Source organism: Ricinus communis, chromosome 2 (assembly GCF_019578655.1).
Source record: "Ricinus communis isolate WT05 ecotype wild-type chromosome 2, ASM1957865v1, whole genome shotgun sequence".
Classification (NCBI taxonomy): Eukaryota; Viridiplantae; Streptophyta; class Magnoliopsida; order Malpighiales; family Euphorbiaceae; genus Ricinus; species Ricinus communis.
In genome coordinates, this window is record NC_063257.1 from 29,899,629 (window position 1) to 29,910,759 (window position 11,131).

Consider the following 11,131-nt stretch of genomic DNA (forward strand, 5'->3'; position numbering starts at 1 on the left):
AAATTTATATAAGAGATCACGAGTTTCACTTAACACCATGGTGAATCTCTGTATGAAGCATGAGAGCGGTTCAAGGACTCGCAATGTTAATGTCCATGTCATGGAGTCCTTAAATGGTTGCTCATTCAGACGTCTATCACGGACTTACCGAACCAATGAGGATCACTATAGATGCTATAGCTCAAGGATCTTTATGAGTAAGACACCTAATGATGCATACAATTTACTTAAGACTATGGCATTTAATAACCATCAATAGCAAGGAAAAAGAAGTGCACCTAAGAAAGTAGCAGGAATGTATGAAGTGGATGGTTAGAACCTTCTAAATGTAAAAATTGATATGCTTACAGAAAACTTAGAGACTACAATCAAGGCACCTAATCCGATGTCAGTTTATTTGTATGAGTATTATAAAGGAGGACATTCATCAATGGAATGTCAAGGGAATTTCAACTCTCAAGGAGGCTCATTTGAGCAACTTAATGCCTTGAATAATTATTAAAGAAGGCAAGGAAATCCCTACTCCAATACATACAATATGGGTTGGAAAAGATCACCTTAATTTTTCATGGTCTAATTAAGTAGGAGTGCAAAACGCCAATTAAAGATTCAAGCAGGCACCACCCAATTTCCAACAAAAGAACACTTTCCATCAATAACATGAGAGAAAATCTAACCTTGAAAGCATGATGGAGAAGCTTTTTAAAGATCAAGAGGATAAAATGGAGGTTATTAGAAATTTAACTTCTCAAATGGGACAACGTTTTGCTCATTCCAAGATGTTGAAAAACCAAATTGCATCGATAGCATCGAGGCTAACCAACCTGAAAGCCCTAAAGAGTAAGTGAAGGCTATAACATTAAGAAGTGAGAAGAAATTACTTAAGATGGAAATTATTAAGGATGATGAGGAGGCTGTAAAGGGCACACGAGAAGAGAAAAGCATATTAAAGAACTTAAAAAGAAGAACGAAATCAAAAGGAAGTGCCTATAAAAACTCCACCATTACCTTTCCTTCAAAGGCAGCATAGAAAAGCAGTTTGGGAAATTCATAAAGATGTTCTAGTAACTCAAGCTCAACATACTAATTTTGGATGCGATCAACATGATGCCCGCTTATGCAACGTTCCTCAAGGATATCGTTTCACATAAGCGAAAGTGGCAGGACTTTGAGACCATCCCAATTAATGAGGAGCACAGTGTAGTAATTCAAAATAAGCCTCCACAAAAGCTTAAGGATCTAGGGAGTATCACTATTCCTTGTACCATTAGGATTGAGTTTATATGTAGGTCTTTATGTGATTTAGGTGCAAGTGTAAGAATAATGGCTCTTTCTCTTTGCAGATGCTTAAACATTAGAGACCCTCAACCAACGACGATGTCATTAGAATTAGCGGATATATCCATCATCTATCCAAAAGGAGTTTTAAAAGATGTGCCCATAAAAGTTGGACATTACTTTGTGCCGGGAGATTTCATCATTTTAGAGATGGGGGAGGACTACCAAATTCCAATCATTTTAGATCGTCCTTTCCTAGCCACAACTGGCGCAATTATAGATATCAAAAAAGGAAAAATCTTGCTAAAATATAATAAAGTGGAGATGTTTTCAGAATGACAAAGCAAATTGCAACAATGGGGTCGTGCTTTAGAGTGGATGTGAGAGAGGGTTGTGTACAAGGATGTTCGAGCAACAACTCACTAGTGATCCACCTAAAGTACGTTTAGTCTATGATGCAAAAGAAGATGACATCGATCAAGATGTAAGAGCTAAGCAACTTCTCCAACGTAATAAAGTTGAGGAGTTTAGGATAGATGCTTATAAGAATGCAAAGATCTATAAAGAAAGAATTAAGAAGTCGCATGATAAGCATTTACAAAGAAGGAGCTTAAAGAAGGAGATTTAGTGCTTCTTTTCAATCAAAGATTTAAGCTTTTTCCATACAAATTCAAGTTAAGATGGTATGGAACCTTCAGAATTAAGCAAATTTTCCTCATGGAGTTGTTGAACTCATAAACAAGGTAAATAAAATATCAAAATTCAATGGAAAACACCTTAAGCTCTTTGACACAAGAGAGTGTAGCCTAAATAATATCTCTTACACACTCAACGATCCCGATTGAGATCATAGCGGTTTGGTCAAGCTAGTGACTTAAATTAGCACTAATTGCGAGACAACCCAATATTCTTTTACTTTTATTTTATTTTATTTAATTTTTATGTTTTGTTTTTCTCTTATTTATATTAGTTTTGAATGTCTTTCACTTATGATCATCGTGCATGAAGAAAATAGAGCAAAAAGAAGAGGAAAGCAAGTTTGGGAGCTTGACATACCCAGCCACACGGCCATGTGGCTGGTCGTGCTCAAGTATGAATCATTTTATGTGTTTTTTTGAAAGGCAACATGGTTAGGACATGGCCATATGCCTGACCGACATAATAAGCATCATATTTAGCAAGCAACACAGTCTCTAACATGGGCATGCACTAGCTGTGCTTAAAATGATTGAATTTGATGCACTGTATAGTGGGCAACATGCCTTGCAACACGGATATGATATGGCCATGTCATATAATATCCAAAATTAATTGAAATTCCAGTGGACAACATGCCCTCACACATGAGTGCAACATGGCTATGTCCTTATTTCTTACTTTTGTCGAGTACTTCATATGGCTTGACGCACAGGCTCAACTTAGTCATGCTTCACTGCTAATTCTTTTCTCAAGACTGGTTACATTTTCTGATACAGTTGTGACATGGCCATGTCTTGAACTAGATTTACTTTTATTTTTTTCTCTCTAATTTTGCAATAGCTCAAACAAATATAACTACTCATCAGGACAAATGCACACCAAATGACCTCGCATGGTTGGTGAGAAAACAAAATAATCAAGGCAATATATCTTTTTTTTATTCTTTTGTTCTTTTCAATTTTTCTTTTTTTATTATTATTATTTATTTATTTTAATTATTTCTTTTCTTGCTTTTATCCTTACCATTAAGGATAATGCCAATGATAGTGTAGAGGAGGGTACCTTTTGGACTTTGCATCTGACTCCAATTAAGTTGTGCAAATTATTAACTTTCAACTCGAGTTTTCCACATCTTTAGTAAACTCTTGTCCTTAATTTTCTTTTATTGATTTTATGCAAAATTGAAGCTCAATTGCAATTAAAGGAAGAGTAGCGTATAAGTATGCATTTTCGATTAAACTATCAAATTATTGAATAGTTTATTGATTAAGTTGGTTGAATATATTCGTTATGTATGAAAAATTTAGTTTTTACCTAATATAAACTTGGAGCTTATTTGAGCATGATTTTGAAAGAGAATGAGGGACAAGATGGAGCATAAAAATGCACTTGCCTATCTCTGTTTTGTGAAAATTCAAAGTGAGATGGAGCATAAAACGCACTAGTTCTTGAGCAAAAGAAGAAAAATAGTTCGACAAAGCAAAAAGCAAAGAAAAAAAAAAGATGTGAAATGGAGCATAAAACGCATTCACAGCCAAGGGGTTTTATTTTTCACAGAAATTATTGGCTTTATTATTTTTCTTCTAGACTTGTGTTCATTAGATTTTGAAGGGTTATGTACCTGGGTTATGATTAATAAATTATTCATATATGATGTCTTTTTGTTTGATTATCTTTTCTATTAAGTAATCTTCAGTCTTGATATTGTCGATTTGCATATCTTAGAAGTTACAAGTCTTTGGTTGCAATTGAGCTAGTTCTTAAATTTTTAAAATTGATTTTTGCTTGAGGACAAGTAAAGCTTTAGTGTGGGAGAATTTGATGTATGTAATTGTTACGTATATTTGAGTTGAGTTTTAATGAATTTTGGATAAATCAATATTATTAGTTGATTAGAATTTTAGTTTAATTATGAATATTTTTAGTTTAGAGTTTTAACTAGGATTTCATTATTTATAGTTCAATTTAAGTCTAATTAGGAGTTTTATTTAAGTGCTAATTAGTGTTTCTCTTTTTATAGGTAGTTTTGTTTAAGAATTATAAAGCATCATGGATTAGAGTGATATAGATGTGACATGGGCATGCTTATGCCTGTATCATCCACTAGAAAAAGAGATTTCAAAAGCATGGCTATGCTGAGGCCATCCTAAAAAAGAAGTTACGTTACACGGGCATGACATGGCTGTGTCAAAAGATAGAAAATTTCCTATTCAAAATAGACTTTGGAATTCAAGAGCAAATAAGGTTTATTCAAGCCTTTCCTATAAAAAGGGACATAAAGAATCATTCAAGGGATGCTGGCTTAATGAGAAATTAAGTTCTAAACAGAGATTGAAAGAGAGATCGCACAAGATTCAAGAGTTTCATCTTCTTCATCTTTAATTCTTTAATTATATTTGTGTTTATTGCCGCAATTATATGTGGCTAAATTTCTTTTAGAGTTTAGCATAGGAGTAGCTATTCTATGATGTGATTGAACATGTTTCTTTTATTAATCTGATTTTTACTTAATTCTATGAGTTGTGATTAATTTATGCTTTTATTCTTAGCCAGCTTGATTATATGTTTATGGGTAAATTAACCAATGAGAGTTAGGGAAATTTACTAGCTTAAGACTCATAGGACTTAGATCACTTAATTACGAGAGTAGGCGAGCTTTTCGAGGGTAAAATAACTGTTAAGGAGCTTAATAAGTTTTGATTATCCTCTTAATCGTGAGAGTAGGTTAAACTTTAATCTTAACATGCTTAATTGAACTCGAGAGTCTTTAGCATTTTAGAACAATTATCCTTAACTGAAGTCATGGCGTTTAATAATCTAAATTTTCATGATTAGAATGGAATAATGAAACTAAGCTTAAGCTCTAAGCTTTAGTTATTTAATTCTCTTATGGTTTTAATTATTTAGATTTAAATTTTATTTGCTTAATCATCTATTTTCGTATTGCTATTTAAGATTATAAGTACAAATATTAGTACTCAATATACAATCCTCGAGGGATGATAACTTTTTATACTATAATTTACAATCCGTGCGCTTGCGGATTTGAAAGACAACATCATACTTTTCATCAACCTCAAATCCGACTATAAGCCATCATTATCCTATTGCCATTTAATGATGGATACCTGTCGTCGCTAAATGGTAAATACAGTTTTCTTGTAGTGTAATATTCATAATATAAAAGAAATGAGAAAAAATACATTGTACACCTAAAAATTGCTGAAAAATTAAAACACATATTACTTCTTTAATACAAAAAATATCATTGTCCCTCAAGCATAAAAGTGCTAAACCACAGGGAGGTTTTTTAAACTTTACCCTTTTATATATGTCTTTAAGTTAGGAAGTGGTAAAGTAAGCACTCCCAGCATACTTTGGAAAAATAGAGTGAAATCTTTTGGTAATGGCTATCTAAGGATGTTTACAATTTGCCATTGTGATGGAATGAATTATATCTTGATTGCACTTGAAACAATTTTTCATGAATGAAATGACAATCAATAATAATATGTTTAGTATAAGCATGGAATACTGGGTTGGCTACCATATGAAGAGCACTCTTGTTGTCACTAAAGAGTTGAGGAGGTTGTGTAAGAATAATGATAATGTCATGAAGAATATAAAAGATCCATGGTTATTTCAACTGTTATAGATGCAACATATATGTATTTAGCTTCTGTACTTGAATGAATGGAAGTGAAGAAGGCACAATGCAATATGATCAAGCTAACATAGGACAAGAGGTCATGGCAGAAATAATAGAGGTGACTATAACTCAACTCATGGTCGTGGCTTCTAAAACAAGGCTGAATATTTATATCACTAAAGTGCTCAACAAAATAACAATAGAAATCTCAAAGTAATGGGTATCAAAGCAAAGGCATTGAGCAAACTGAAGGTAAAACTCATTCTCCATAATGGATGTGTGGTCATACCAACCATACAACAATCAAGTGCTACAATATATATTATTACTCATAATAACAGACAATAAATATATCTAGAAGTATGATTCTCAACTCTATGTTGATTCTAGAGCCATAATGCATATGGTGAACAATGTTGGTAAGATATCTAACCTAAAATTAAATAGATAGAAAGAAGATGTATATAGTGTTACATAGCGGTAATGTAAATCTTAAAACACACAAGGAAAACTAAGATCGAATGATGTTTTAGTTGTTCCAGATTTAAGAAGAAATATATTATCAATTAGCCAACTAATAAATGATAATACATGTATTTTTGAATTTAACTCTTATGGCTTTGTCATTAAGGATCACAACAATAAGAAATAATACATGTATGCTATCACAATAAGGATCAAGGTAGGTGCATACGCTGTTGTTGCTGCAACTGCACCATGCGGGCAAGATGATACTGATAATTTTGGTGCTAGTAGTGGTGGTGTGATTGTCACTCTTTGTGACGCAACTAGTGGAAAAGATGAGAGTGTTGGTGGTGTTGAGTTTTAGAGGTTGGTTTTAAAGAGGTAATTTTGTTTGTGTGGTGTGAGTGTTGTTTGGAGTAAAAATAAGGAATTTGGAGAGGTTTGTGGATTTTAAGGAGTGAAATAAACAAATTCGAGCCTAGGACATGTCTATATATATATATATAGACCTTTGACTTATAAGCTGGGATATAAACATGCAAAGGGGCATTTGTTTGCACCATATTTCTCTAGTATATAAATCAAGCCTCAAAGCTACAGACCCATCCTAAAATGTTTTTATATTTATTTAATTAATTTAAGTTAATTAGTTAATTAATTTAAGTCATGTGATTAATGAAAAGATTAATTTTAGTAAATATGAGGAAACTAGTAGAGGGAAATTTAAAAGTGAGAGTTACTTTGAAACTCTCCTTCTCGAAACAACAGTTACAGAAGCCCCTTTGTATAATGGTAATGCTAGCTTCAAAGAGCAGTTATGCAGTTATGCCAGCAAAGAAAAAAAGAAAAAGAGAAAAGACATAAGGACACATGATCAAACTCCAAAAAACTCAAAAAGATATCAAGAAAACAAAACTCTTTAAATTTCCTTTATGAATTAAGCTTTCTTTATGTTCAGACTTTTCAAGCAATATTATTATAACAAATTTACAGTCATTCTAGAGCCATTCTAGAGCATCAAATAAATTGTCGCTAAAGATATTTACAATCCATAGTTGTTTGAGAAAGAAGTCAAAAAGCGCATTTAATCTACAATGGTTCATGTACCACATATACGTGGCATTGCCTAAACCCAATTTACAACCAACAATATATAGTATAATCCCTTCTTTATTTTTGTTATATGTTTATCCTCTTATTAAGTTTCTCTCCTCTTAATCCACCAGTTGGATATATGTTACTTAAAAGTTATAGATGTCAGAATTGATAGAGTTCTATATTGCTAGACTCCACAGTCCTAAAAAGAAAATTTTAAATAAAACAGGCCTAGTTAAGCAAGTATGTTATACTGCCATCTATTGATCTATGCATTGCACTAAAGTTTAAATAGATGTTGGTTACTCTACAATTGCTTTTCATGCATCTTACAACTTCTGATTGATGTCATGAGGCTACTTGCTATTACTATCTTTAAAATTAGTTATCTGATTATACAAATCCATACTTAAATACCAAATAATATAATTTTTAGTGAGATAAGAGATCATCACACAAATAAATCTTTATAAAAAATAAAATGTTAGTTTAAAAATTAGGCTTATTAATCTAGAAAATTCTAAACATTTATGGCTTTTAACAAAATTGGCTAAGTTTTTTTTATTTTAGCAAATTTAGGCAAAATCGAAAACTTTTTGGCAAATCTAGCCCAATGCCAGTGTTCGTCAAAATTGAATGACAATCACCTAAATGTTAACTGTAGTTTAAAAGAAATGTAGTTCCCACTTTACAACTTATTGATATATCACCTAACACTAAGATGGTTTAATTTTCCTAACATAATTTACTTTGCTATATTAATACAACAAGGTATGAAATTAACTCTCATATAACTCTAATTCAATTTCCCTCTTTCTCTTATAAGTTTATATCATATTTAAATGGAGAATAGCTTGACGAGAGTAATGTCATGTCTAAGTCTGAACCATACGCTTATAATGATAAAATGCCTTGTGAACAATCTCAGAGGAGTTCAATAAGGATGTTGATGTCTTGGTTTGAAAAAAATCCTAGTAAACACTACTTAAAGTGTCTAATTCCAACTACAAGTTGTTTAAATGGTATGATGAGAGATTCAATGATCATATTTACCATTTACTTTGAACCCTAAAGAGAAGTGAAGGTGCTTTAAGTGAAGAGGTGATATTTTGAAAATGAAAAGTGAAATTATTCTGTTGAAGGAGGAGTTGAGAAAGTTAGATGAAGCTAAGGAAGAAATGAGAGCACTGAAATGAAAAAAATAAAGGGTTTGTTGCAGGCTTTTTTGGTTGCAGTCAGTGGTGTCTTATTTTTTTTATTCTCTTTGTAAAGCTATGATTTGTTGAAAAGTTGGTCCCTGTTGCCGTTTGTAATGTTTTAAGCCTAATATGTTTGTAGTGATTTTAAGCTTAATGGTTTATTGTGATGGCTAAATTAATAAAACCTCTCTTTCTTTAAGGTTATTTCAGTTAATTGTTACCATAAATTGTTATAGTCCCTTATACTAAGCTAGGAGAATATTTAGAACCTGTAAAAAAGCATATACCTTTAAATGTAATAGCATGTTTTGAAATCTAAATAAATCAAAGCCAAAAGATCGGTATTCATTTGTATAGTCATAATTATTATCTGTATAAAGACAGGAAATAAGCCTATACCACAATTTTTAGCAACAAAATAAGCTACAATATGGGCTACAAAATACTTATCAGACTACAAGTATATCCTTACTGAAATGTTTAGCTACAAAACACGTTTAAAAAGTTAAACACATAGAATAAAACACTAGTTCTCAATGTGTTTGAAGAATGCAGTTATTGTGTTTGACTTGGCTTTGAACATGCACCACAACTAGTGTTCCCTTTCCTTTGTTGATCATTGTATACTATTTATGTTGGCTTTATTCTTATAATTGTCTTATTGATATTGCAGCATTGCCTTTCCATTGCATTCCTCTAGGTATAAAACCTAGAGCATCTTTGCTTCCATTTCCAGTTGGCTAAGAAGAACTGTATCCTTTGTAGAGCAGTTTGGCAGACTTTATCCATTACTAAAGAAAATATATTTTATGTCGAAACTAGCAATCAAACAATACCTAAATTAACAAAATATCAATTCAATATAAAAATACTTAGATTCAAGATTGCTTCTCTAGTTATATCATACACATAGGATCCCAAACTTGTTGGTTGCTTTGACTTCTTGCCTAATCCTATACCATTTGTCTTGGTTGGCACACTTGTATTCATTGCCACTTCTGTTTATTGTTGTCAATTTGTTTGCCCTTTCCTTTACCTATATTGTTGGAATGACCTCTTATAACAGATAGCTCATCCTTTCCTAGTTGTTATGACACAGCAACAGTCCACTCATTCAAAAATTTTATCTTATCCATAACCATTCTTATGTATTCATTACGTTTCATAACTCATTAACATCAATAAGGTTTAACTTAATATAAACACTACTCAAAAAAAGTTATATGTTCTTCTTGAACTTCTAACATTTTTGCTAGACAGTTGGAGTTCATCATCTTCAATCTATAAGTAATTCAACATTGACATTAAGATTGTCAAATATTACATGAGAGAGTCCATCTTCCTTTCCATTATCCTCACTAGACTCACCCTTATCCATTACATTAATATTATTTTCAAACAAACTACCCTCTTTCCAACTATTTTTGCATTATTAATACGACTTTTGTGAGCCCTTAGTACTTGCTTGCTTTCCTAAATCATCATGTTTAATATAAAATACTAAATCATCACTATCTATAAGTGCACTATCTATTTGCAGCACACTAAATTATTACAATATTAGTAAAAACTCATTCGAATCTTGCATATATAATATACACCAACAATACTATTATATTTTGAGGAAATTACATAATTTATGATTTTTTCTAACAAAATATCTTTTATATGGTGCTTCTGAATTTCTCTCATTCTTACTTTTATTTTTTTTCTTTCTTTTGAACTGTTCACCACAATCAAAACATCAATATCAATTGTTCTATCACTTCTTCTCTTTCTGATTTCATTTCTCTCTTTATTCTCTACTTAACCAACTAAAAACTCTTAATAACCTATTACAATCCAATAACTAATCATAAACCCAAAGAGTTTTAGAATCTTAGTAGAAGTATTTTTATGATGTGAATGGACAGTAGCATCATTAGTAGAGGAAGATGAGTTACAATCAATAAGGGCATGACAAGAAGACTTTATAAATTTCTTAAAAGACAAAGATCTTAAGTTAGAAAATTTTAGTTTCTATTATTTATTTATTTTTATTTTCTCTTTATGTGAAGATGGGAATTTAGGTGTTTCTATTTAAAAGATTTTTGGTTGTATGATTATTTAATTTTGATTTTTTGGAATTGATCTATTGGTGTTTGATTCAAATTTTATATTATGTTATTGTTAAATAAAATGTGAATATATGTATCAATAAGCATAATAGTTTTTTTAGATGTCTTAAAGGTGAATAAAATGGTAATTTATGTCTTCAAATTCTCTTGGCTTTCACCTGTTTGTTATTATACTTGAACCATGAATCATATTTTTTAGTGGGAAGAGAATGTCAGTCAGCTCCATTGTAGGAAAATGAAAATAGATTTGGTAGAATTAATAGGGTTTTTTTATGGGGTTAACAACCTTACTGAAAAAATTGATAGAGTTTCAAAAAGTAGAGTATAATTTTATATACTATAAGATGGAGACAACAACCGATGTCCAATTGCTACCACGATGTATAGTGATAAGTAATGCAAGTTGGGTGCATATGGCTTATGGCTTGAAAGTTTATTTTTGATTATTTTGATTATCATCTTTACTAGCATTAGTTAGTGTCTAGCTGAGTATGTGCTTAACAAATGCAAGTGTGATTTGATTAGATTGTATATGTCTTTGTTTCTACATTTAGACCTCCACTTGAAATACTTAAAACACTTTCTTCTCTAATCTTATTCTATGTTTATTAAATTGAGACCTAATATTT

At 31.4% G+C, this 11,131-nt stretch overlaps 1 non-coding gene across 1 annotated transcript; it reads right to left on the minus strand.

Moving 5' to 3' along the window:
• LOC112534931 lies at positions 1-107 on the minus strand. The gene has a single exon (XR_003079151.2). It is a non-coding gene; the product is annotated as a small nucleolar RNA R71 (small nucleolar RNA).
• Between the last annotated feature and the right edge of the window lie 11,024 nt (positions 108-11,131).